Raw genomic sequence first — 23740 nt, forward strand, 5'->3', positions numbered from 1 at the left:
TACCCTTAGCAGGAGGGTTGCTGATTAATTACCTCTCCTGCTGCTGCTGCTGCTGGCTGTCCAGCAGCAGACTGAAGGTGGCTGCTGCTGTGCGCAGGTATATAAAGGCTCAGAGCCTATTATGACACGCGCAGCCAGCGTTCCATTGCCACATTCCGTCTACTGCAGGCGGGATACCTGGATGGCTGAATGTCACTGAGAAGCTCACAGAGACCGCCATAAGCAACAGTTTAAAAGAATGCCACAGACTAATCAACCAAACTTTTTGGGTTGGTTTCTCTTTTATAGTCTGCAGGCATTAAATGAAAGAAGTCAGTGTTCCAGCAGAGGGAGACAACGTTTCAGAAAAGGCATTGTAGCAAACCAAAAAAGAAATTTTATGCGCAGCAGAGTAACCAGCTCACATACCTGTTAGCTCAGGTGAGTTTAAAAGGCTGCTGTTGATAACAATGGCATTTGCTAAATAGATGGTGTGTGTGCAACAATATACTGAAAGGTCAATTATATTGTGCAGCTTATCTCACCACCTGTAGTTATTTAGGTGAAAGCTCCAAAATGCTTGCCTAATATGTCTGTTTATCCAAAAGGAAGTATAGAGGGAGAGCTAGATAGATAGCATTGCATTACATTACATTACATGGCAATGCAATGCACAGTTGCTGAAGTTGAACCAAAATGAGCTTGTCATCTGGCTTCTGCAACTTTTAACATGAAAAATCCAATGAGGAGAAGAAAAGCAAAGCCAAAGAGTCCATCCCAAAATCCGACAAACAAGCAAAATGAACAAAAAGCATTGAATTCAATTCTTTCTGATTTTAGAAACTGCATTAAAGAAGGGGTGCACCGGTCCTGGAGATACTGCAATACCAGGTCAATGCGTGGAGTGGACAGAGCAAGCTCTTTTTCCATCTCCCTGTTCTAAAAATCCATTTAATATATGGTCCCCAGATATTGGACGTATCAGATATTAAACTGATAAGAACAGATACTACACTTGATCTTAGCCAAAAGCCCGAGAAGCGATAACCAGAATTGGTTTCCGACTACGGTGCCACCCAAGGATTCTGAAAAGTCCATTTGTGGAGATGGCCACCTGGACTCCCGTTAAGAAGACATGCTGTCAACCTCTAGATCCCTCACATGCCTGCACTTTTCGGCTTGCTGCTGCTGCAATCCACGCGTTTTAGATCTGCATAACTCCACCTCTTTTAGCACAGTACCCTCAACCCCCGGCTGTTCCCACCCGCCTCAACACCGTTGGAAGGGAGGAGAACCAATTAAGGCGGGGGGGGGGGTGGAACGAGCAGCTGTCTACCCTTAGCAGGAGGGTTGCTGATTAATTACCTCTCCTGCTGCTGCTGCTGCTGGCTGTCCAGCAGCAGACTGAAGGTGGCTGCTGCTGTGCGCAGGTATATAAAGGCTCAGAGCCTATTATGACACGCGCAGCCAGCGTTCCATTGCCACATTCCGTCTACTGCAGGCGGGATACCTGGATGGCTGAATGTCACTGAGAAGCTCACAGAGACCGCCATAAGCAACAGTTTAAAAGAATGCCACAGACTAATCAACCAAACTTTTTGGGTTGGTTTCTCTTTTATAGTCTGCAGGCATTAAATGAAAGAAGTCAGTGTTCCAGCAGAGGGAGACAACGTTTCAGAAAAGGCATTGTAGCAAACCAAAAAAGAAATTTTAAGCGCAGCAGAGTAACCAGCTCACATACCTGTTAGCTCAGGTGAGTTTAAAAGGCTGCTGTTGATAACAAGGGCATTTGCTAAATAGATGGTTTGTGTGCAACAATATACTGAAAGATCAATTATATTGTGCAGCTTATCTCACCACCTGTAGTTATTTAGGTGAAAGCTCCAAAATGCTTGCCTAATATGTCTGTTTATCCAAAAGGAAGTATAGAGGGAGAGCTAGATAGATAGCATTGCATTACATTACATTACATGGCAATGCAATGCACAGTTGCTGAAGTTGAACCAAAATGAGCTTGTCATCTGGCTTCTGCAACTTTTAACATGAAAAATCCAATGAGGAGAAGAAAAGCAAAGCCAAAGAGTCCATCCCAAAATCCGACAAACAAGAAAATGAACAAAAAGCATTGAATTAAATTCTTTCTGATTTTAGAAACTGCATTAAAGAAGGGGTGCACCGGTCCTGGAGATACTGCAATACCAGGTCAATGCGTGAAGTGGACAGAGCAAGCTCTTTTTCCATCTCCCTGTTCTAAAAATCCATTTAATATATGGTCCCCAGATAGGGGACGTATCAGATATTAAACTGATAAGAACAGATACTACACTTGATCTTAGCCAAAAGGCCGAGAAGCGATAACCAGAATTGGTTTCCGACTACGGTGCCACCCAAGGATTCTGAAAAGTCCATTTGTGGAGATGGCCACCTGGACTCCCGTTAAGAAGACATGCTGTCAACCTCTAGATCCCTCACATGCCTGCACTTTTCGGCTTGCTGCTGCTGCAATCCACGCGTTTTAGATCTGCATAACTTCACCTCTTTTAGCACAGTACCCTCAACCCCCGGCTGTTCCCACCCGCCTCAACACCGTTGGAAGGGAGGATAACCAATTAAGGCGGGGGGGGGGGGTGGAACGAGCAGCTGTCTACCCTTAGCAGGAGGGTTGCTGATTAATTACCTCTCCTGCTGCTGCTGCTGCTGGCTGTCCAGCAGCAGACTGAAGGTGGCTGCTGCTGTGCGCAGGTATATAAAGGCTCAGAGCCTATTATGACACGCGCAGCCAGCGTTCCATTGCCACATTCCGTCTACTGCAGGCGGGATACCTGGATGGCTGAATGTCACTGAGAAGCTCACAGAGACCGCCATAAGCAACAGTTTAAAAGAATGCCACAGACTAATCAACCAAACTTTTTGGGTTGGTTTCTCTTTTATAGTCTGCAGGCATTAAATGAAAGAAGTCAGTGTTCCAGCAGAGGGAGACAACGTTTCAGAAAAGGCATTGTAGCAAACCAAAAAAGAAATTTTAAGCGCAGCAGAGTAACCAGCTCACATACCTGTTAGCTCAGGTGAGTTTAAAAGGCTGCTGTTGATAACAAGGGCATTTGCTAAATAGATGGTGTGTGTGCAACAATATACTGAAAGGTCAATTATATTGTGCAGCTTATCTCACCACCTGTAGTTATTTAGGTGAAAGCTCCAAAATGCTTGCCTAATATGTCTGTTTATCCAAAAGGAAGTATAGAGGGAGAGCTAGATAGATAGCATTGCATTACATTACATTACATGGCAATGCAATGCACAGTTGCTGAAGTTGAACCAAAATGAGCTTGTCATCTGGCTTCTGCAACTTTTAACATGAAAAATCCAATGAGGAGAAGAAAAGCAAAGCCAAAGAGTCCATCCCAAAATCCGACAAACAAGCAAAATGAACAAAAAGCATTGAATTCAATTCTTTCTGATTTTAGAAACTGCATTAAAGAAGGGGTGCACCGGTCCTGGAGATACTGCAATACCAGGTCAATGCGTGGAGTGGACAGAGCAAGCTCTTTTTCCATCTCCCTGTTCTAAAAATCCATTTAATATATGGTCCCCAGATAGGGGACGTATCAGATATTAAACTGATAAGAACAGATACTACACTTGATCTTAGCCAAAAGGCCGAGAAGCGATAACCAGAATTGGTTTCCGACTACGGTGCCACCCAAGGATTCTGAAAAGTCCATTTGTGGAGATGGCCACCTGGACTCCCGTTAAGAAGACATGCTGTCAACCTCTAGATCCCTCACATGCCTGCACTTTTCGGCTTGCTGCTGCTGCAATCCACGCGTTTTAGATCTGCATAACTCCACCTCTTTTAGCACAGTACCCTCAACCCCCGGCCGTTCCCACCCGCCTCAACACCGTTGGAAGGGAGGAGAACCAATTAAGGCGGAGGGGGGGGGGTGGAACGAGCAGCTGTCTACCCTTAGCAGGAGGGTTGCTGATTAATTACCTCTCCTGCTGCTGCTGCTGCTGGCTGTCCAGCAGCAGACTGAAGGTGGCTGCTGCTGTGCGCAGGTATATAAAGGCTCAGAGCCTATTATGACACGCGCAGCCAGCGTTCCATTGCCACATTCCGTCTACTGCAGGCGGGATACCTGGATGGCTGAATGTCACTGAGAAGCTCACAGAGACCGCCATAAGCAACAGTTTAAAAGAATGCCACAGACTAATCAACCAAACTTTTTGGGTTGGTTTCTCTTTTATAGTCTGCAGGCATTAAATGAAAGAAGTCAGTGTTCCAGCAGAGGGAGACAACGTTTCAGAAAAGGCATTGTAGCAAACCAAAAAAGAAATTTTAAGCGCAGCAGAGTAACCAGCTCACATACCTGTTAGCTCAGGTGAGTTTAAAAGGCTGCTGTTGATAACAAGGGCATTTGCTAAATAGATGGTGTGTGTGCAACAATATACTGAAAGGTCAATTATATTGTGCAGCTTATCTCACCACCTGTAGTTATTTAGGTGAAAGCTCCAAAATGCTTGCCTAATATGTCTGTTTATCCAAAAGGAAGTATAGAGGGAGAGCTAGATAGATAGCATTGCATTACATTACATTACATGGCAATGCAATGCACAGTTGCTGAAGTTGAACCAAAATGAGCTTGTCATCTGGCTTCTGCAACTTTTAACATGAAAAATCCAATGAGGAGAAGAAAAGCAAAGCCAAAGAGTCCATCCCAAAATCCGACAAACAAGCAAAATGAACAAAAAGCATTGAATTCAATTCTTTCTGATTTTAGAAACTGCATTAAAGAAGGGGTGCACCGGTCCTGGAGATACTGCAATACCAGGTCAATGCGTGGAGTGGACAGAGCAAGCTCTTTTTCCATCTCCCTGTTCTAAAAATCCATTTAATATATGGTCCCCAGATAGGGGACGTATCAGATATTAAACTGATAAGAACAGATACTACACTTGATCTTAGCCAAAAGGCCGAGAAGCGATAACCAGAATTGGTTTCCGACTACGGTGCCACCCAAGGATTCTGAAAAGTCCATTTGTGGAGATGGCCACCTGGACTCCCGTTAAGAAGACATGCTGTCAACCTCTAGATCCCTCACATGCCTGCACTTTTCGGCTTGCTGCTGCTGCAATCCACGCGTTTTAGATCTGCATAACTCCACCTCTTTTAGCACAGTACCCTCAACCCCCGGCTGTTCCCACCCGCCTCAACACCGTTGGAAGGGAGGAGAACCAATTAAGGCGGGGGGGGGGGGGTGGAACGAGCAGCTGTCTACCCTTAGCAGGAGGGTTGCTGATTAATTACCTCTCCTGCTGCTGCTGCTGCTGGCTGTCCAGCAGCAGACTGAAGGTGGCTGCTGCTGTGCGCAGGTATATAAAGGCTCAGAGCCTATTATGACACGCGCAGCCAGCGTTCCATTGCCACATTCCGTCTACTGCAGGCGGGATACCTGGATGGCTGAATGTCACTGAGAAGCTCACAGAGACCGCCATAAGCAACAGTTTAAAAGAATGCCACAGACTAATCAACCAAACTTTTTGGGTTGGTTTCTCTTTTATAGTCTGCAGGCATTAAATGAAAGAAGTCAGTGTTCCAGCAGAGGGAGACAACGTTTCAGAAAAGGCATTGTAGCAAACCAAAAAAGAAATTTTAAGCGCAGCAGAGTAACCAGCTCACATACCTGTTAGCTCAGGTGAGTTTAAAAGGCTGCTGTTGATAACAAGGGCATTTGCTAAATAGATGGTGTGTGTGCAACAATATACTGAAAGGTCAATTATATTGTGCAGCTTATCTCACCACCTGTAGTTATTTAGGTGAAAGCTCCAAAATGCTTGCCTAATATGTCTGTTTATCCAAAAGGAAGTATAGAGGGAGAGCTAGATAGATAGCATTGCATTACATTACATTACATGGCAATGCAATGCACAGTTGCTGAAGTTGAACCAAAATGAGCTTGTCATCTGGCTTCTGTAACTTTTAACATGAAAAATCCAATGAGGAGAAGAAAAGCAAAGCCAAAGAGTCCATCCCAAAATCCGACAAACAAGCAAAATGAACAAAAAGCATTGAATTCAATTCTTTCTGATTTTAGAAACTGCATTAAAGAAGGGGTGCACCGGTCCTGGAGATACTGCAATACCAGGTCAATGCGTGGAGTGGACAGAGCAAGCTCTTTTTCCATCTCCCTGTTCTAAAAATCCATTTAATATATGGTCCCCAGATAGGGGACGTATCATATATTAAACTGATAAGAACAGATACTACACTTGATCTTAGCCAAAAGGCCGAGAAGCGATAACCAGAATTGGTTTCCGACTACGGTGCCACCCAAGGATTCTGAAAAGTCCATTTGTGGAGATGGCCACCTGGACTCCCGTTAAGAAGACATGCTGTCAACCTCGAGATCCCTCACATGCCTGCACTTTTCGGCTTGCTGCTGCTGCAATCCACGCGTTTTAGATCTGCATAACTCCACCTCTTTTAGCACAGTACCCTCAACCCCCGGCTGTTCCCACCCGCCTCAACACCGTTGGAAGGGAGGAGAACCAATTAAGGCGGGGGGGTGGGGTGGAACGAGCAGCTGTCTACCCTTAGCAGGAGGGTTGCTGATTAATTACCTCTCCTGCTGCTGCTGCTGGCTGTCCAGCAGCAGACTGAAGGTGGCTGCTGCTGTGCGCAGGTATATAAAGGCTCAGAGCCTATTATGACACGCGCAGCCAGCGTTCCATTGCCACATTCCGTCTACTGCAGGCGGGATACCTGGATGGCTGAATGTCACTGAGAAGCTCACAGAGACCGCCATAAGCAACAGTTTAAAAGAATGCCACAGACTAATCAACCAAACTTTTTGGGTTGGTTTCTCTTTTATAGTCTGCAGGCATTAAATGAAAGAAGTCAGTGTTCCAGCAGAGGGAGACAACGTTTCAGAAAAGGCATTGTAGCAAACCAAAAAAGAAATTTTAAGCGCAGCAGAGTAACCAGCTCACATACCTGTTAGCTCAGGTGAGTTTAAAAGGCTGCTGTTGATAACAAGGGCATTTGCTAAATAGATGGTGTGTGTGCAACAATATACTGAAAGGTCAATTATATTGTGCAGCTTATCTCACCACCTGTAGTTATTTAGGTGAAAGCTCCAAAATGCTTGCCTAATATGTCTGTTTATCCAAAAGGAAGTATAGAGGGAGAGCTAGATAGATAGCATTGCATTACATTACATTACATGGCAATGCAATGCACAGTTGCTGAAGTTGAACCAAAATGAGCTTGTCATCTGGCTTCTGCAACTTTTAACATGAAAAATCCAATGAGGAGAAGAAAAGCAAAGCCAAAGAGTCCATCCCAAAATCCGACAAACAAGCAAAATGAACAAAAAGCATTGAATTCAATTCTTTCAGATTTTAGAAACTGCATTAAAGAAGGGGTGCACCGGTCCTGGAGATACTGCAATACCAGGTCAATGCGTGGAGTGGACAGAGCAAGCTCTTTTTCCATCTCCCTGTTCTAAAAATCCATTTAATATATGGTCCCCAGATAGGGGACGTATCAGATATTAAACTGATAAGAACAGATACTACACTTGATCTTAGCCAAAAGGCCGAGAAGCGATAACCAGAATTGGTTTCCGACTACGGTGCCACCCAAGGATTCTGAAAAGTCCATTTGTGGAGATGGCCACCTGGACTCCCGTTAAGAAGACATGCTGTCAACCTCTAGATCCCTCACATGCCTGCACTTTTCGGCTTGCTGCTGCTGCAATCCACGCGTTTTAGATCTGCATAACTCCACCTCTTTTAGCACAGTACCCTCAACCCCCGGCTGTTCCCACCCGCCTCAACACCGTTGGAAGGGAGGAGAACCAATTAAGGCGGGGGGGGGGGGGGTGGAACGAGCAGCTGTCTACCCTTAGCAGGAGGGTTGCTGATTAATTACCTCTCCTGCTGCTGCTGCTGCTGGCTGTCCAGCAGCAGACTGAAGGTGGCTGCTGCTGTGCGCAGGTATATAAAGGCTCAGAGCCTATTATGACACGCGCAGCCAGCGTTCCATTGCCACAATCCGTCTACTGCAGGCGGGATACCTGGATGGCTGAATGTCACTGAGAAGCTCACAGAGACCGCCATAAGCAACAGTTTAAAAGAATGCCACAGACTAATCAACCAAACTTTTTGGGTTGGTTTCTCTTTTATAGTCTGCAGGCATTAAATGAAAGAAGTCAGTGTTCCAGCAGAGGGAGACAACGTTTCAGAAAAGGCATTGTAGCAAACCAAAAAAGAAATTTTAAGCGCAGCAGAGTAACCAGCTCACATACCTGTTAGCTCAGGTGAGTTTAAAAGGCTGCTGTTGATAACAAGGGCATTTGCTAAATAGATGGTGTGTGTGCAACAATATACTGAAAGGTCAATTATATTGTGCAGCTTATCTCACCACCTGTAGTTATTTAGGTGAAAGCTCCAAAATGCTTGCCTAATATGTCTGTTTATCCAAAAGGAAGTATAGAGGGAGAGCTAGATAGATAGCATTGCATTACATTACATTACATGGCAATGCAATGCACAGTTGCTGAAGTTGAACCAAAATGAGCTTGTCATCTGGCTTCTGCAACTTTTAACATGAAAAATCCAATGAGGAGAAGAAAAGCAAAGCCAAAGAGTCCATCCCAAAATCCGACAAACAAGCAAAATGAACAAAAAGCATTGAATTCAATTCTTTCTGATTTTAGAAACTGCATTAAAGAAGGGGTGCACCGGTCCTGGAGATACTGCAATACCAGGTCAATGCGTGGAGTGGACAGAGCAAGCTATTTTTCCATCTCCCTGTTCTAAAAATCCATTTAATATATGGTCCCCAGATAGGGGACGTATCATATATTAAACTGATAAGAACAGATACTACACTTGATCTTAGCCAAAAGGCCGAGAAGCGATAACCAGAATTGGTTTCCGATTACGGTGCCACCCAAGGATTCTGAAAAGTCCATTTGTGGAGATGGCCACCTGGACTCCCGTTAAGAAGACATGCTGTCAACCTCTAGATCCCTCACATGCCTGCACTTTTCGGCTTGCTGCTGCTGCAATCCACGCGTTTTAGATCTGCATAACTCCACCTCTTTTAGCACAGTACCCTCAACCCCCGGCTGTTCCCACCCGCCTCAACACCGTTGGAAGGGAGGAGAACCAATTAAGGCGGGGGGGTGGGGTGGAACGAGCAGCTGTCTACCCTTAGCAGGAGGGTTGCTGATTAATTACCTCTCCTGCTGCTGCTGCTGCTGGCTGTCCAGCAGCAGACTGAAGGTGGCTGCTGCTGTGCGCAGGTATATAAAGGCTCAGAGCCTATTATGACACGCGCAGCCAGCGTTCCATTGCCACATTCCGTCTACTGCAGGCGGGATACCTGGATGGCTGAATGTCACTGAGAAGCTCACAGAGACCGCCATAAGCAACAGTTTAAAAGAATGCCACAGACTAATCAACCAAACTTTTTGGGTTGGTTTCTCTTTTATAGTCTGCAGGCATTAAATGAAAGAAGTCAGTGTTCCAGCAGAGGGAGACAACGTTTCAGAAAAGGCATTGTAGCAAACCAAAAAAGAAATTTTAAGCGCAGCAGAGTAACCAGCTCACATACCTGTTAGCTCAGGTGAGTTTAAAAGGCTGCTGTTGATAACAAGGGCATTTGCTAAATAGATGGTGTGTGTGCAACAATATACTGAAAGGTCAATTATATTGTGCAGCTTATCTCACCACCTGTAGTTATTTAGGTGAAAGCTCCAAAATGCTTGCCTAATATGTCTGTTTATCCAAAAGGAAGTATAGAGGGAGAGCTAGATAGATAGCATTGCATTACATTACATTACATGGCAATGCAATGCACAGTTGCTGAAGTTGAACCAAAATGAGCTTGTCATCTGGCTTCTGCAACTTTTAACATGAAAAATCCAATGAGGAGAAGAAAAGCAAAGCCAAAGAGTCCATCCCAAAATCCGACAAACAAGCAAAATGAACAAAAAGCATTGAATTCAATTCTTTCTGATTTTAGAAACTGCATTAAAGAAGGGGTGCACCGGTCCTGGAGATACTGCAATACCAGGTCAATGCGTGGAGTGGACAGAGCAAGCTCTTTTTCCATCTCCCTGTTCTAAAAATCCATTTAATATATGGTCCCCAGATAGGGGACGTATCAGATATTAAACTGATAAGAACAGATACTACACTTGATCTTAGCCAAAAGGCCGAGAAGCGATAACCAGAATTGGTTTCCGACTACGGTGCCACCCAAGGATTCTGAAAAGTCCATTTGTGGAGATGGCCACCTGGACTCCCGTTAAGAAGACATGCTGTCAACCTCTAGATCCCTCACATGCCTGCACTTTTCGGCTTGCTGCTGCTGCAATCCACGCGTTTTAGATCTGCATAACTCCACCTCTTTTAGCACAGTACCCTCAACCCCCAGCTGTTCCCACCCGCCTCAACACCGTTGGAAGGGAGGAGAACCAATTAAGGCGGGGGGGGGGGTGGAACGAGCAGCTGTCTACCCTTAGCAGGAGGGTTGCTGATTAATTACCTCTCCTGCTGCTGCTGCTGCTGGCTGTCCAGCAGCAGACTGAAGGTGGCTGCTGCTGTGCGCAGGTATATAAAGGCTCAGAGCCTATTATGACACGCGCAGCCAGCGTTCCATTGCCACATTCCGTCTACTGCAGGCGGGATACCTGGATGGCTGAATGTCACTGAGAAGCTCACAGAGACTGCCATAAGCAACAGTTTAAAAGAATGCCACAGACTAATCAACCAAACTTTTTGGGTTGGTTTCTCTTTTATAGTCTGCAGGCATTAAATGAAAGAAGTCAGTGTTCCAGCAGAGGGAGACAACGTTTCAGAAAAGGCATTGTAGCAAACCAAAAAAGAAATTTTAAGCGCAGCAGAGTAACCAGCTCACATACCTGTTAGCTCAGGTGAGTTTAAAAGGCTGCTGTTGATAACAAGGGCATTTGCTAAATAGATGGTGTGTGTGCAACAATATACTGAAAGGTCAATTATATTGTGCAGCTTATCTCACCACCTGTAGTTATTTAGGTGAAAGCTCCAAAATGCTTGCCTAATATGTCTGTTTATCCAAAAGGAAGTATAGAGGGAGAGCTAGATAGATAGCATTGCATTACATTACATTACATGGCAATGCAATGCACAGTTGCTGAAGTTGAACCAAAATGAGCTTGTCATCTGGCTTCTGCAACTTTTAACATGAAAAATCCAATGAGGAGAAGAAAAGCAAAGCCAAAGAGTCCATCCCAAAATCCGACAAACAAGCAAAATGAACAAAAAGCATTGAATTCAATTCTTTCTGATTTTAGAAACTGCATTAAAGAAGGGGTGCACCGGTCCTGGAGATACTGCAATACCAGGTCAATGCGTGGAGTGGACAGAGCAAGCTCTTTTTCCATCTCCCTGTTGTAAAAATCCATTTAATATATGGTCCCCAGATAGGGGACGTATCAGATATTAAACTGATAAGAACAGATACTACACTTGATCTTAGCCAAAAGGCCGAGAAGCGATAACCAGAATTGGTTTCCGACTACGGTGCCACCCAAGGATTCTGAAAAGTCCATTTGTGGAGATGGCCACCTGGACTCCCGTTAAGAAGACATGCTGTCAACCTCTAGATCCCTCACATGCCTGCACTTTTCGGCTTGCTGCTGCTGCAATCCACGCGTTTTAGATCTGCATAACTCCACCTCTTTTAGCACAGTACCCTCAACCCCCGGCTGTTCCCACCCGCCTCAACACCGTTGGAAGGGAGGAGAACCAATTAAGGCGGGGGGGTGGGGTGGAACGAGCAGCTGTCTACCCTTAGCAGGAGGGTTGCTGATTAATTACCTCTCCTGCTGCTGCTGCTGCTGGCTGTCCAGCAGCAGACTGAAGGTGGCTGCTGCTGTGCGCAGGTATATAAAGGCTCAGAGCCTATTATGACACGCGCAGCCAGCGTTCCATTGCCACATTCCGTCTACTGCAGGCGGGATACCTGGATGGCTGAATGTCACTGAGAAGCTCACAGAGACCGCCATAAGCAACAGTTTAAAAGAATGCCACAGACTAATCAACCAAACTTTTTGGGTTGGTTTCTCTTTTATAGTCTGCAGGCATTAAATGAAAGAAGTCAGTGTTCCAGCAGAGGGAGACAACGTTTCAGAAAAGGCATTGTAGCAAACCAAAAAAGAAATTTTAAGCGCAGCAGAGTAACCAGCTCACATACCTGTTAGCTCAGGTGAGTTTAAAAGGCTGCTGTTGATAACAAGGGCATTTGCTAAATAGATGGTGTGTGTGCAACAATATACTGAAAGGTCAATTATATTGTGCAGCTTATCTCACCACCTGTAGTTATTTAGGTGAAAGCTCCAAAATGCTTGCCTAATATGTCTGTTTATCCAAAAGGAAGTATAGAGGGAGAGCTAGATAGATAGCATTGCATTACATTACATTACATGGCAATGCAATGCACAGTTGCTGATGTTGAACCAAAATGAGCTTGTCATCTGCCTTCTGCAACTTTTAACATGAAAAATCCAATGAGGAGAAGAAAAGCAAAGCCAAAGAGTCCATCCCAAAATCCGACAAACAAGCAAAATGAACAAAAAGCATTGAATTCAATTCTTTCTGATTTTAGAAACTGCATTAAAGAAGGGGTGCACCGGTCCTGGAGATACTGCAATACCAGGTCAATGCGTGGAGTGGACAGAGCAAGCTCTTTTTCCATCTCCCTGTTCTAAAAATCCATTTAATATATGGTCCCCAGATAGGGGACGTATCAGATATTAAACTGATAAGAACAGATACTACACTTGATCTTAGCCAAAAGGCCGAGAAGCGATAACCAGAATTGGTTTCCGACTACGGTGCCACCCAAGGATTCTGAAAAGTCCATTTGTGGAGATCGCCACCTGGACTCCCGTTAAGAAGACATGCTGTCAACCTCTAGATCCCTCACATGCCTGCACTTTTCGGCTTGCTGCTGCTGCAATCCACGCGTTTTAGATCTGCATAACTCCACCTCTTTTAGCACAGTACCCTCAACTCCCGGCTGTTCCCACCCGTCTCAACACCGTTGGAAGGGAGGAGAACCAATTAAGGCGGGGGGGGGGTGGAACGAGCAGCTGTCTACCCTTAGCAGGAGGGTTGCTGATTAATTACCTCTCCTGCTGCTGCTGCTGCTGCTGGCTGTCCAGCAGCAGACTGAAGGTGGCTGCTGCTGTGCGCAGGTATATAAAGGCTCAGAGCCTATTATGACACGCGCAGCCAGCGTTCCATTGCCACATTCCGTCTACTGCAGGCGGGATACCTGGATGGCTGAATGTCACTGAGAAGCTCACAGAGACCGCCATAAGCAACAGTTTAAAAGAATGCCACAGACTAATCAACCAAACTTTTTGGGTTGGTTTCTCTTTTATAGTCTGCAGGCATTAAATGAAAGAAGTCAGTGTTCCAGCAGAGGGAGACAACGTTTCAGAAAAGGCATTGTAGCAAACCAAAAAAGAAATTTTAAGCGCAGCAGAGTAACCAGCTCACATACCTGTTAGCTCAGGTGAGTTTAAAAGGCTGCTGTTGATAACAAGGGCATTTGCTAAATAGATGGTGTGTGTGCAACAATATACTGAAAGGTCAATTATATTGTGCAGCTTATCTCACCACCTGTAGTTATTTAGGTGAAAGCTCCAAAATGCTTGCCTAATATGTCTGTTTATCCAAAGGGAAGTATAGAGGGAGAGCTAGATAGATAGCATTGCATTACATTACATTACATGGCAATGCAATGCACAGTTGCTGAAGTTGAACCAAAATGAGCTTGTCATCTGGCTTCTGCAACTTTTAACATGAAAAATCCAATGAGGAGAAGAAAAGCAAAGCAAAAGAGTCCATCCCAAAATCCGACAAACAAGCAAAATGAACAAAAAGCATTGAATTCAATTCTTTCTGATTTTAGAAACTGCATTAAAGAAGGGGTGCACCGGTCCTGGAGATACTGCAATACCAGGTCAATGCGTGGAGTGGACAGAGCAAGCTCTTTTTCCATCTCCCTGTTCTAAAAATCCATTTAATATATGGTCCCCAGATAGGGGACGTATCAGATATTAAACTGATAAGAACAGATACTACACTTGATCTTAGCCAAAAGGCCGAGAAGCGATAACCAGAATTGGTTTCCGACTACGGTGCCACCCAAGGATTCTGAAAAGTCCATTTGTGGAGATGGCCACCTGGACTCCCGTTAAGAAGACATGCTGTCAACCTCTAGATCCCTCACATGCCTGCACTTTTCGGCTTGCTGCTGCTGCAATCCACGCGTTTTAGATCTGCATAACTCCACCTCTTTTAGCACAGTACCCTCAACCCCCGGCTGTTCCCACCCGCCTCAACACCGTTGGAAGGGAGGAGAACCAATTAAGGCGGGGGGGGGGGTGTGGAACGAGCAGCTGTCTACCCTTAGCAGGAGGGTTGCTGATTAATTACCTCTCCTGCTGCTGCTGCTGCTGGCTGTCCAGCAGCAGACTGAAGGTGGCTGCTGCTGTGCGCAGGTATATAAAGGCTCAGAGCCTATTATGACACGCGCAGCCAGCGTTCCATTGCCACATTCCGTCTACTGCAGGCGGGATACCTGGATGGCTGAATGTCACTGAGAAGCTCACAGAGACCGCCATAAGCAACAGTTTAAAAGAATGCCACAGACTAATCAACCAAACTTTTTGGGTTGGTTTCTCTTTTATAGTCTGCAGGCATTAAATGAAAGAAGTCAGTGTTCCAGCAGAGGGAGACAACGTTTCAGAAAAGGCATTGTAGCAAACCAAAAAAGAAATTTTAAGCGCAGCAGAGTAACCAGCTCACATACCTGTTAGCTCAGGTGAGTTTAAAAGGCTGCTGTTGATAACAAGGGCATTTGCTAAATAGATGGTGTGTGTGCAACAATATACTGAAAGGTCAATTATATTGTGCAGCTTATCTCACCACCTGTAGTTATTTAGGTGAAAGCTCCAAAATGCTTGCCTAATATGTCTGTTTATCCAAAAGGAAGTATAGAGGGAGAGCTAGATAGATAGCATTGCATTACATTACATTACATGGCAATGCAATGCACAGTTGCTGAAGTTGAACCAAAATGAGCTTGTCATCTGGCTTCTGCAACTTTTAACATGAAAAATCCAATGAGGAGAAGAAAAGCAAAGCCAAAGAGTCCATCCCAAAATCCGACAAACAAGCAAAATGAACAAAAAGCATTGAATTCAATTCTTTCTGATTTTAGAAACTGCATTAAAGAAGGGGTGCACCGGTCCTGGAGATACTGCAATACCAGGTCAATGCGTGGAGTGGACAGAGCAAGCTCTTTTTCCATCTCCCTGTTCTAAAAATCCATTTAATATATGGTCCCCAGATAGGGGACGTATCAGATATTAAACTAATAAGAACAGATACTACACTTGATCTTAGCCAAAAGGCCGAGAAGCGATAACCAGAATTGGTTTCCGACTACGGTGCCACCCAAGGATTCTGAAAAGTCCATTTGTGGAGATGGCCACCTGGACTCCCGTTAAGAAGACATGCTGTCAACCTCTAGATCCCTCACATGCCTGCACTTTTAGGCTTGCTGCTGCTGCAATCCACGCGTTTTAGATCTGCATAACTCCACCTCTTTTAGCACAGTACCCTCAACCCCCGGCTGTTCCCACCCGCCTCAACACCGTTGGAAGGGAGGAGAACCAATTAAGGCGGGGAGGAGGGGTGTGGAACAAGCAGCTGTCTACCCTTAGCAGGAGGGTTGCTGATTAATTACCTCTCCTGCTGCTGCTGCTGCTGGCTGTCCAGCAGCAGACTGAAGGTGGCTGCTGCTGTGCGCAGGTATATAAAGGCTCAGAGCCTATTATGACACGCGCAGCCAGCGTTCCATTGCCACATTCCGTCTACTGCAGGCGGGATACCTGGATGGCTGAATGTCACTGAGAAGCTCACAGAGACCGCCATAAGCAACAGTTTAAAAGAATGCCACAGACTAATCAACCAAACTTTTTGGGTTGGTTTCTCTTTTATAGTCTGCAGGCATTAAATGAAAGAAGTCAGTGTTCCAGCAGAGGGAGACAACGTTTCAGAAAAGGCATTGTAGCAAACCAAAAAAGAAATTTTAAGCGCATCAGAGTAACCAGCTCACATACCTGTTAGCTCAGGTGAGTTTAAAAGGCTGCTGTTGATAACAAGGGCATTTGCTAAATAGATGGTGTGTGTGCAACAATATACTGAAAGGTCAATTATATTGTGCAGCTTATCTCACCACCTGTAGTTATTTAGGTGAAAGCTCCAAAATGCTTGCCTAATATGTCTGTTTATCCAAAAGGAAGTATAGAGGGAGAGCTAGATAGATAGCATTGCATTACATTACATTACATGGCAATGCAATGCACAGTTGCTGAAGTTGAACCAAAATGAGCTTGTCATCTGGCTTCTGCAACTTTTAACATGAAAAATCCAATGAGGAGAAGAAAAGCAAAGCCAAAGAGTCCATCCCAAAATCCGACAAACAAGCAAAATGAACAAAAAGCATTGAATTCAATTCTTTCTGATTTTAGAAACTGCATTAAAGAAGGGGTGCACCGGTCCTGGAGATACTGCAATACCAGGTCAATGCGTGGAGTGGACAGAGCAAGCTCTTTTTCCATCTCCCTGTTCTAAAAATCCATTTAATATATGGTCCCCAGATAGGGGACGTATCAGATATTAAACTGATAAGAACAGATACTACACTTGATCTTAGCCAAAAGGCCGAGAAGCGATAACCAGAATTGGTTTCCGACTACGGTGCCACCCAAGGATTCTGAAAAGTCCATTTGTGGAGATGGCCACCTGGACTCCCGTTAAGAAGACATGCTGTCAACCTCTAGATCCCTCACATGCCTGCACTTTTCGGCTTGCTGCTGCTGCAATCCACGCGTTTTAGATCTGCATAACTCCACCTCTTTTAGCACAGTACCCTCAACCCCCAGCTGTTCCCACCCGCCTCAACACCGTTGGAAGGGAGGAGAACCAATTAAGGCGGGGGGGGGGGGTGGAACGAGCAGCTGTCTACCCTTAGCAGGAGGGTTGCTGATTAATTACCTCTCCTGCTGCTGCTGCTGCTGGCTGTCCAGCAGCAGACTGAAGGTGGCTGCTGCTGTGCGCAGGTATATAAAGGCTCAGAGCCTATTATGACACGCGCAGCCAGCGTTCCATTGCCACATTCCGTCTACTGCAGGCGGGATACCTGGATGGCTGAATGTCACTGAGAAGCTCACAGAGACCGCCATAAGCAACAGTTTAAAAGAATGCCACAGACTAATCAACCAAACTTTTTGGGTTGGTTTCTCTTTTATAGTCTGCAGGCATTAAATGAAAGAAGTCAGTGTTCCAGCAGAGGGAGACAACGTTTCAGAAAAGGCATTGTAGCAAACCAAAAAAGAAATTTTAAGCGCAGCAGAGTAACCAGCTCACATACCTGTTAGCTCAGGTGAGTTTAAAAGGCTGCTGTTGATAACAAGGGCATTTGCTAAATAGATGGTGTGTGTGCAACAATATACTGAAAGGTCAATTATATTGTGCAGCTTATCTCACCACCTGTAGTTATTTAGGTGAAAGCTCCAAAATGCTTGCCTAATATGTCTGTTTATCCAAAAGGAAGTATAGAGGGAGAGCTAGATAGATAGCATTGCATTACATTACATTACATGGCAATGCAATGCACAGTTGCTGAAGTTGAACCAAAATGAGCTTGTCATCTGGCTTCTGCAACTTTTAACATGAAAAATCCAATGAGGAGAAGAAAAGCAAAGCCAAAGAGTCCATCCCAAAATCCGACAAACAAGCAAAATGAACAAAAAGCATTGAATTCAATTCTTTCTGATTTTAGAAACTGCATTAAAGAAGGGGTGCACCGGTCCTGGAGATACTGCAATACCAGGTCAATGCGTGGAGTGGACAGAGCAAGCTCTTTTTCCATCTCCCTGTTCTAAAAATCCATTTAATATATGGTCCCCAGATAGGGGACGTATCAGATATTAAACTGATAAGAACAGATACTACACTTGATCTTAGCCAAAAGGCCGAGAAGCGATAACCAGAATTGGTTTCCGACTACGGTGCCACCCAAGGATTCTGAAAAGTCCATTTGTGGAGATGGCCACCTGGACTCCCGTTAAGAAGACATGCTGTCAACCTCTAGATCCCTCACATGCCTGCACTTTTCGGCTTGCTGCTGCTGCAATCCACGCGTTTTAGATCTGCATAACTCCACCTCTTTTAGCACAGTACCCTCAACCCCCGGCTGTTCCCACCCGCCTCAACACCGTTGGAAGGGAGGAGAACCAATTAAGGCGGGGGGGTGGGGTGGAACGAGCAGCTGTCTACCCTTAGCAGGAGGGTTGCTGATTAATTACCTCTCCTGCTGCTGCTGCTGCTGGCTGTCCAGCAGCAGACTGAAGGTGGCTGCTGCTGTGCGCAGGTATATAAAGGCTCAGAGCCTATTATGACACGCGCAGCCAGCGTTCCATTGCCACATTCCGTCTACTGCAGGCGGGATACCTGGATGGCTGAATGTCACTGAGAAGCTCACAGAGACCGCCATAAGCAACAGTTTAAAAGAATGCCACAGACTAATCAACCAAACTTTTTGGGTTGGTTTCTCTTTTATAGTCTGCAGGCATTAAATGAAAGAAGTCAGTGTTCCAGCAGAGGGAGACAACGTTTCAGAAAAGGCATTGTAGCAAACCAAAAAAGAAATTTTAAGCGCAGCAGAGTAACCAGCTCACATACCTGTTAGCTCAGGTGAGTTTAAAAGGCTGCTGTTGATAACAAGGGCATTTGCTAAATAGATGGTGTGTGTGCAACAATATACTGAAAGGTCAATTATATTGTGCAGCTTATCTCACCACCTGTAGTTATTTAGGTGAAAGCTCCAAAATGCTTGCCTAATATGTCTGTTTATCCAAAAGGAAGTATAGAGGGAGAGCTAGATAGATAGCATTGCATTACATTACATTACATGGCAATGCAATGCACAGTTGCTGAAGTTGAACCAAAATGAGCTTGTCATCTGCCTTCTGCAACTTTTAACATGAAAAATCCAATGAGGAGAAGAAAAGCAAAGCCAAAGAGTCCATCCCAAAATCCGACAAACAAGCAAAATGAACAAAAAGCATTGAATTCAATTCTTTCTGATTTTAGAAACTGCATTAAAGAAGGGGTGCACCGGTCCTGGAGATACTGCAATACCAGGTCAATGCGTGGAGTGGACAGAGCAAGCTCTTTTTCCATCTCCCTGTTCTAAAAATCCATTTAATATATGGTCCCCAGATAGGGGACGTATCAGATATTAAACTGATAAGAACAGATACTACACTTGATCTTAGCCAAAAGGCCGAGAAGCGATAACCAGAATTGGTTTCCGACTACGGTGCCACCCAAGGATTCTGAAAAGTCCATTTGTGGAGATGGCCACCTGGACTCCCGTTAAGAAGACATGCTGTCAACCTCTAGATCCCTCACATGCCTGCACTTTTCGGCTTGCTGCTGCTGCAATCCACGCGTTTTAGATCTGCATAACTCCACCTCTTTTAGCACAGTACCCTCAACTCCCGGCTGTTCCCACCCGTCTCAACACCGTTGGAAGGGAGGAGAACCAATTAAGGCGGGGGGGGGGTGGAACGAGCAGCTGTCTACCCTTAGCAGGAGGGTTGCTGATTAATTACCTCTCCTGCTGCTGCTGCTGCTGCTGGCTGTCCAGCAGCAGACTGAAGGTGGCTGCTGCTGTGCGCAGGTATATAAAGGCTCAGAGCCTATTATGACACGCGCAGCCAGCGTTCCATTGCCACATTCCGTCTACTGCAGGCGGGATACCTGGATGGCTGAATGTCACTGAGAAGCTCACAGAGACCGCCATAAGCAACAGTTTAAAAGAATGCCACAGACTAATCAACCAAACTTTTTGGGTTGGTTTCTCTTTTATAGTCTGCAGGCATTAAATGAAAGAAGTCAGTGTTCCAGCAGAGGGAGACAACGTTTCAGAAAAGGCATTGTAGCAAACCAAAAAAGAAATTTTAAGCGCAGCAGAGTAACCAGCTCACATACCTGTTAGCTCAGGTGAGTTTAAAAGGCTGCTGTTGATAACAAGGGCATTTGCTAAATAGATGGTGTGTGTGCAACAATATACTGAAAGGTCAATTATATTGTGCAGCTTATCTCACCACCTGTAGTTATTTAGGTGAAAGCTCCAAAATGCTTGCCTAATATGTCTGTTTATCCAAAGGGAAGTATAGAGGGAGAGCTAGATAGATAGCATTGCATTACATTACATTACATGGCAATGCAATGCACAGTTGCTGAAGTTGAACCAAAATGAGCTTGTCATCTGGCTTCTGCAACTTTTAACATGAAAAATCCAATGAGGAGAAGAAAAGCAAAGCCAAAGAGTCCATCTCAAAATCCGACAAACAAGCAAAATGAACAAAAAGCATTGAATTCAATTCTTTCTGATTTTAGAAACTGCATTAAAGAAGGTGTGCACCGGTCCTGGAGATACTGCAATACCAGGTCAATGCGTGGAGTGGACAGAGCAAGCTCTTTTTCCATCTCCCTGTTCTAAAAATCCATTTAATATATGGTCCCCAGATAGGGGACGTATCAGATATTAAACTGATAAGAACAGATACTACACTTGATCTTAGCCAAAAGGCCGAGAAGCGATAACCAGAATTGGTTTCCGACTACGGTGCCACCCAAGGATTCTGAAAAGTCCATTTGTGGAGATGGCCACCTGGACTCCCGTTAAGAAGACATGCTGTCAACCTCTAGATCCCTCACATGCCTGCACTTTTCGGCTTGCTGCTGCTGCAATCCACGCGTTTTAGATCTGCATAACTCCACCTCTTTTAGCACAGTACCCTCAACCCCCGGCTGTTCCCACCCGCCTCAACACCGTTGGAAGGGAGGAGAACCAATTAAGGCGGGGGGGGGGTGTGGAACGAGCAGCTGTCTACCCTTAGCAGGAGGGTTGCTGATTAATTACCTCTCCTGCTGCTGCTGCTGCTGGCTGTCCAGCAGCAGACTGAAGGTGGCTGCTGCTGTGCGCAGGTATATAAAGGCTCAGAGCCTATTATGACACGCGCAGCCAGCGTTCCATTGCCACATTCCGTCTACTGCAGGCGGGATACCTGGATGGCTGAATGTCACTGAGAAGCTCACAGAGACCGCCATAAGCAACAGTTTAAAAGAATGCCACAGACTAATCAACCAAACTTTTTGGGTTGGTTTCTCTTTTATAGTCTGCAGGCATTAAATGAAAGAAGTCAGTGTTCCAGCAGAGGGAGACAACGTTTCAGAAAAGGCATTGTAGCAAACCAAAAAAGAAATTTTAAGCGCAGCAGAGTAACCAGCTCACATACCTGTTAGCTCAGGTGAGTTTAAAAGGCTGCTGTTGATAACAAGGGCATTTGCTAAATAGATGGTGTGTGTGCAACAATATACTGAAAGGTCAATTATATTGTGCAGCTTATCTCACCACCTGTAGTTATTTAGGTGAAAGCTCCAAAATGCTTGCCTAATATGTCTGTTTATCCAAAAGGAAGTATAGAGGGAGAGCTAGATAGATAGCATTGCATTACATTACATTACATGGCAATGCAATGCACAGTTGCTGAAGTTGAACCAAAATGAGCTTGTCATCTGGCTTCTGCAACTTTTAACATGAAAAATCCAATGAGGAGAAGAAAAGCAAAGCCAAAGAGTCCATCCCAAAATCCGACAAACAAGCAAAATGAACAAAAAGCATTGAATTCAATTCTTTCTGATTTTAGAAACTGCATTAAAGAAGGGGTGCACCGGTCCTGGAGATACTGCAATACCAGGTCAATGCGTGGAGTGGACAGAGCAAGCTCTTTTTCCATCTCCCTGTTCTAAAAATCCATTTAATATATGGTCCCCAGATAGGGGACGTATCAGATATTAAACTGATAAGAACAGATACTACACTTGATCTTAGCCAAAAGGCCGAGAAGCGATAACCAGAATTGGTTTCCGACTACGGTGCCACCCAAGGATTCTGAAAAGTCCATTTGTGGAGATGGCCACCTGGACTCCCGTTAAGAAGACATGCTGTCAACCTCTAGATCCCTCACATGCCTGCACTTTTCGGCTTGCTGCTGCTGCAATCCACGCGTTTTAGATCTGCATAACTCCACCTCTTTTAGCACAGTACCCTCAACCCCCGGCTGTTCCCACCCGCCTCAACACCGTTGGAAGGGAGGAGAACCAATTAAGGCGGGGGGGGGGTGGAACGAGCAGCTGTCTACCCTTAGCAGGAGGGTTGCTGATTAATTACCTCTCCTGCTGCTGCTGCTGCTGGCTGTCCAGCAGCAGACTGAAGGTGGCTGCTGCTGTGCGCAGGTATATAAAGGCTCAGAGCCTATTATGACACGCGCAGCCAGCGTTCCATTGCCACATTCCGTCTACTGCAGGCGGGATACCTGGATGGCTGAATGTCACTGAGAAGCTCACAGAGACCGCCATAAGCAACAGTTTAAAAGAATGCCACAGACTAATCAACCAAACTTTTTGGGTTGGTTTCTCTTTTATAGTCTGCAGGCATTAAATGAAAGAAGTCAGTGTTCCAGCAGAGGGAGACAACGTTTCAGAAAAGGCATTGTAGCAAACCAAAAAAGAAATTTTAAGCGCAGCAGAGTAACCAGCTCACATACCTGTTAGCTCAGGTGAGTTTAAAAGGCTGCTGTTGATAACAAGGGCATTTGCTAAATAGATGGTGTGTGTGCAACATTATACTGAAAGGTCAATTATATTGTGCAGCTTATCTCACCACCTGTAGTTATTTAGGTGAAAGCTCCAAAATGCTTGCCTAATATGTCTGTTTATCCAAAAGGAAGTATAGAGGGAGAACTAGATAGATAGCATTGCATTACATTACATTACATGGCAATGCAATGCACAGTTGCTGAAGTTGAACCAAAATGAGCTTGTCATCTGGCTTCTGCAACTTTTAACATGAAAAATCCAATGAGGAGAAGAAAAGCAAAGCCAAAGAGTCCATCCCAAAATCCGACAAACAAGCAAAATGAACAAAAAGCATTGAATTCAATTCTTTCTGATTTTAGAAACTGCATTAAAGAAGGGGTGCACCGGTCCTGGAGATACTGCAATACCAGGTCAATGCGTGGAGTGGACAGAGCAAGCTCTTTTTCCATCTCCCTGTTCTAAAAATCCATTTAACATATGGTCCCCAGATAGGGGACGTATCAGATATTAAACTGATAAGAACAGATACTACACTTTATCTTAGCCAAAAGGCCGAGAAGCGATAACCAGAATTGGTTTCCGACTACAGTGCCACCCAAGGATTCTGAAAAGTCCATTTGTGGAGATGGCCACCTGGACTCCCGTTAAGAAGACATGCTGTCAACCTCTAGATCCCTCACATGCCTGCACTTTTCGGCTTGCTGCTGCTGCAATCCACGCGTTTTAGATCTGCATAACTCCACCTCTTTTAGCACAGTACCCTCAACCCCCGGCTGTTCCCACCCGCCTCAACACCGTTGGAAGGGAGGAGAACCAATTAAGGCGGGGGGGGGGGGGTGGAACGAGCAGCTGTCTACCCTTAGCAGGAGGGTTGCTGATTAATTACCTCTCCTGCTGCTGCTGCTGCTGGCTGTCCAGCAGCAGACTGAAGGTGGCTGCTGCTGTGCGCAGGTATATA

The 23740-nt window shown here is 45.1% G+C and overlaps 18 non-coding genes across 18 annotated transcripts; all 18 read right to left on the bottom strand.

The window, feature by feature from the left end:
• Nucleotides 1-833: 833 nt before the first annotated feature.
• On the bottom strand, nt 834-1024 carry LOC141185609 (U2 spliceosomal RNA). Its single transcript, XR_012260255.1, has one exon. It is a non-coding gene; the product is annotated as a U2 spliceosomal RNA (small nuclear RNA).
• A 1120-nt stretch (nt 1025-2144) lies between these two features.
• On the bottom strand, nt 2145-2335 carry LOC141184494 (U2 spliceosomal RNA). The gene has a single exon (XR_012259244.1). It is a non-coding gene; the product is annotated as a U2 spliceosomal RNA (small nuclear RNA).
• Nucleotides 2336-3457: 1122 nt separating this feature from the next.
• Nucleotides 3458-3648, bottom strand: LOC141189070 (U2 spliceosomal RNA). Its single transcript, XR_012263142.1, has one exon. It is a non-coding gene; the product is annotated as a U2 spliceosomal RNA (small nuclear RNA).
• A 1123-nt stretch (nt 3649-4771) lies between these two features.
• On the bottom strand, nt 4772-4962 carry LOC141189071 (U2 spliceosomal RNA). The gene has a single exon (XR_012263143.1). It is a non-coding gene; the product is annotated as a U2 spliceosomal RNA (small nuclear RNA).
• Nucleotides 4963-6085: 1123 nt separating this feature from the next.
• Nucleotides 6086-6276, bottom strand: LOC141185456 (U2 spliceosomal RNA). Its single transcript, XR_012260117.1, has one exon. It is a non-coding gene; the product is annotated as a U2 spliceosomal RNA (small nuclear RNA).
• A 1119-nt stretch (nt 6277-7395) lies between these two features.
• On the bottom strand, nt 7396-7586 carry LOC141189073 (U2 spliceosomal RNA). The gene has a single exon (XR_012263145.1). It is a non-coding gene; the product is annotated as a U2 spliceosomal RNA (small nuclear RNA).
• Nucleotides 7587-8710: 1124 nt separating this feature from the next.
• LOC141185580 (U2 spliceosomal RNA) lies at nt 8711-8901 on the bottom strand. The gene has a single exon (XR_012260230.1). It is a non-coding gene; the product is annotated as a U2 spliceosomal RNA (small nuclear RNA).
• Nucleotides 8902-10023: 1122 nt separating this feature from the next.
• Nucleotides 10024-10214, bottom strand: LOC141189074 (U2 spliceosomal RNA). The gene has a single exon (XR_012263146.1). It is a non-coding gene; the product is annotated as a U2 spliceosomal RNA (small nuclear RNA).
• A 1121-nt stretch (nt 10215-11335) lies between these two features.
• LOC141184287 (U2 spliceosomal RNA) lies at nt 11336-11526 on the bottom strand. The gene has a single exon (XR_012259056.1). It is a non-coding gene; the product is annotated as a U2 spliceosomal RNA (small nuclear RNA).
• A 1122-nt stretch (nt 11527-12648) lies between these two features.
• On the bottom strand, nt 12649-12839 carry LOC141189075 (U2 spliceosomal RNA). The gene has a single exon (XR_012263147.1). It is a non-coding gene; the product is annotated as a U2 spliceosomal RNA (small nuclear RNA).
• A 1123-nt stretch (nt 12840-13962) lies between these two features.
• Nucleotides 13963-14153, bottom strand: LOC141189076 (U2 spliceosomal RNA). The gene has a single exon (XR_012263148.1). It is a non-coding gene; the product is annotated as a U2 spliceosomal RNA (small nuclear RNA).
• Nucleotides 14154-15276: 1123 nt separating this feature from the next.
• On the bottom strand, nt 15277-15467 carry LOC141184726 (U2 spliceosomal RNA). The gene has a single exon (XR_012259454.1). It is a non-coding gene; the product is annotated as a U2 spliceosomal RNA (small nuclear RNA).
• A 1124-nt stretch (nt 15468-16591) lies between these two features.
• On the bottom strand, nt 16592-16782 carry LOC141189077 (U2 spliceosomal RNA). Its single transcript, XR_012263149.1, has one exon. It is a non-coding gene; the product is annotated as a U2 spliceosomal RNA (small nuclear RNA).
• A 1122-nt stretch (nt 16783-17904) lies between these two features.
• On the bottom strand, nt 17905-18095 carry LOC141189078 (U2 spliceosomal RNA). The gene has a single exon (XR_012263150.1). It is a non-coding gene; the product is annotated as a U2 spliceosomal RNA (small nuclear RNA).
• Nucleotides 18096-19217: 1122 nt separating this feature from the next.
• LOC141189079 (U2 spliceosomal RNA) lies at nt 19218-19408 on the bottom strand. The gene has a single exon (XR_012263151.1). It is a non-coding gene; the product is annotated as a U2 spliceosomal RNA (small nuclear RNA).
• A 1123-nt stretch (nt 19409-20531) lies between these two features.
• On the bottom strand, nt 20532-20722 carry LOC141184153 (U2 spliceosomal RNA). Its single transcript, XR_012258935.1, has one exon. It is a non-coding gene; the product is annotated as a U2 spliceosomal RNA (small nuclear RNA).
• A 1122-nt stretch (nt 20723-21844) lies between these two features.
• Nucleotides 21845-22035, bottom strand: LOC141189080 (U2 spliceosomal RNA). Its single transcript, XR_012263152.1, has one exon. It is a non-coding gene; the product is annotated as a U2 spliceosomal RNA (small nuclear RNA).
• Nucleotides 22036-23155: 1120 nt separating this feature from the next.
• On the bottom strand, nt 23156-23346 carry LOC141185293 (U2 spliceosomal RNA). Its single transcript, XR_012259969.1, has one exon. It is a non-coding gene; the product is annotated as a U2 spliceosomal RNA (small nuclear RNA).
• Between the last annotated feature and the right edge of the window lie 394 nt (nt 23347-23740).

Source organism: Phyllobates terribilis, unplaced genomic scaffold (assembly GCF_046119375.1).
Source record: "Phyllobates terribilis strain yellow unplaced genomic scaffold, ASM4611937v1 Scaffold_40__1_contigs__length_11209783, whole genome shotgun sequence".
In the NCBI taxonomy this organism is placed as follows: domain Eukaryota; kingdom Metazoa; phylum Chordata; class Amphibia; order Anura; family Dendrobatidae; genus Phyllobates; species Phyllobates terribilis.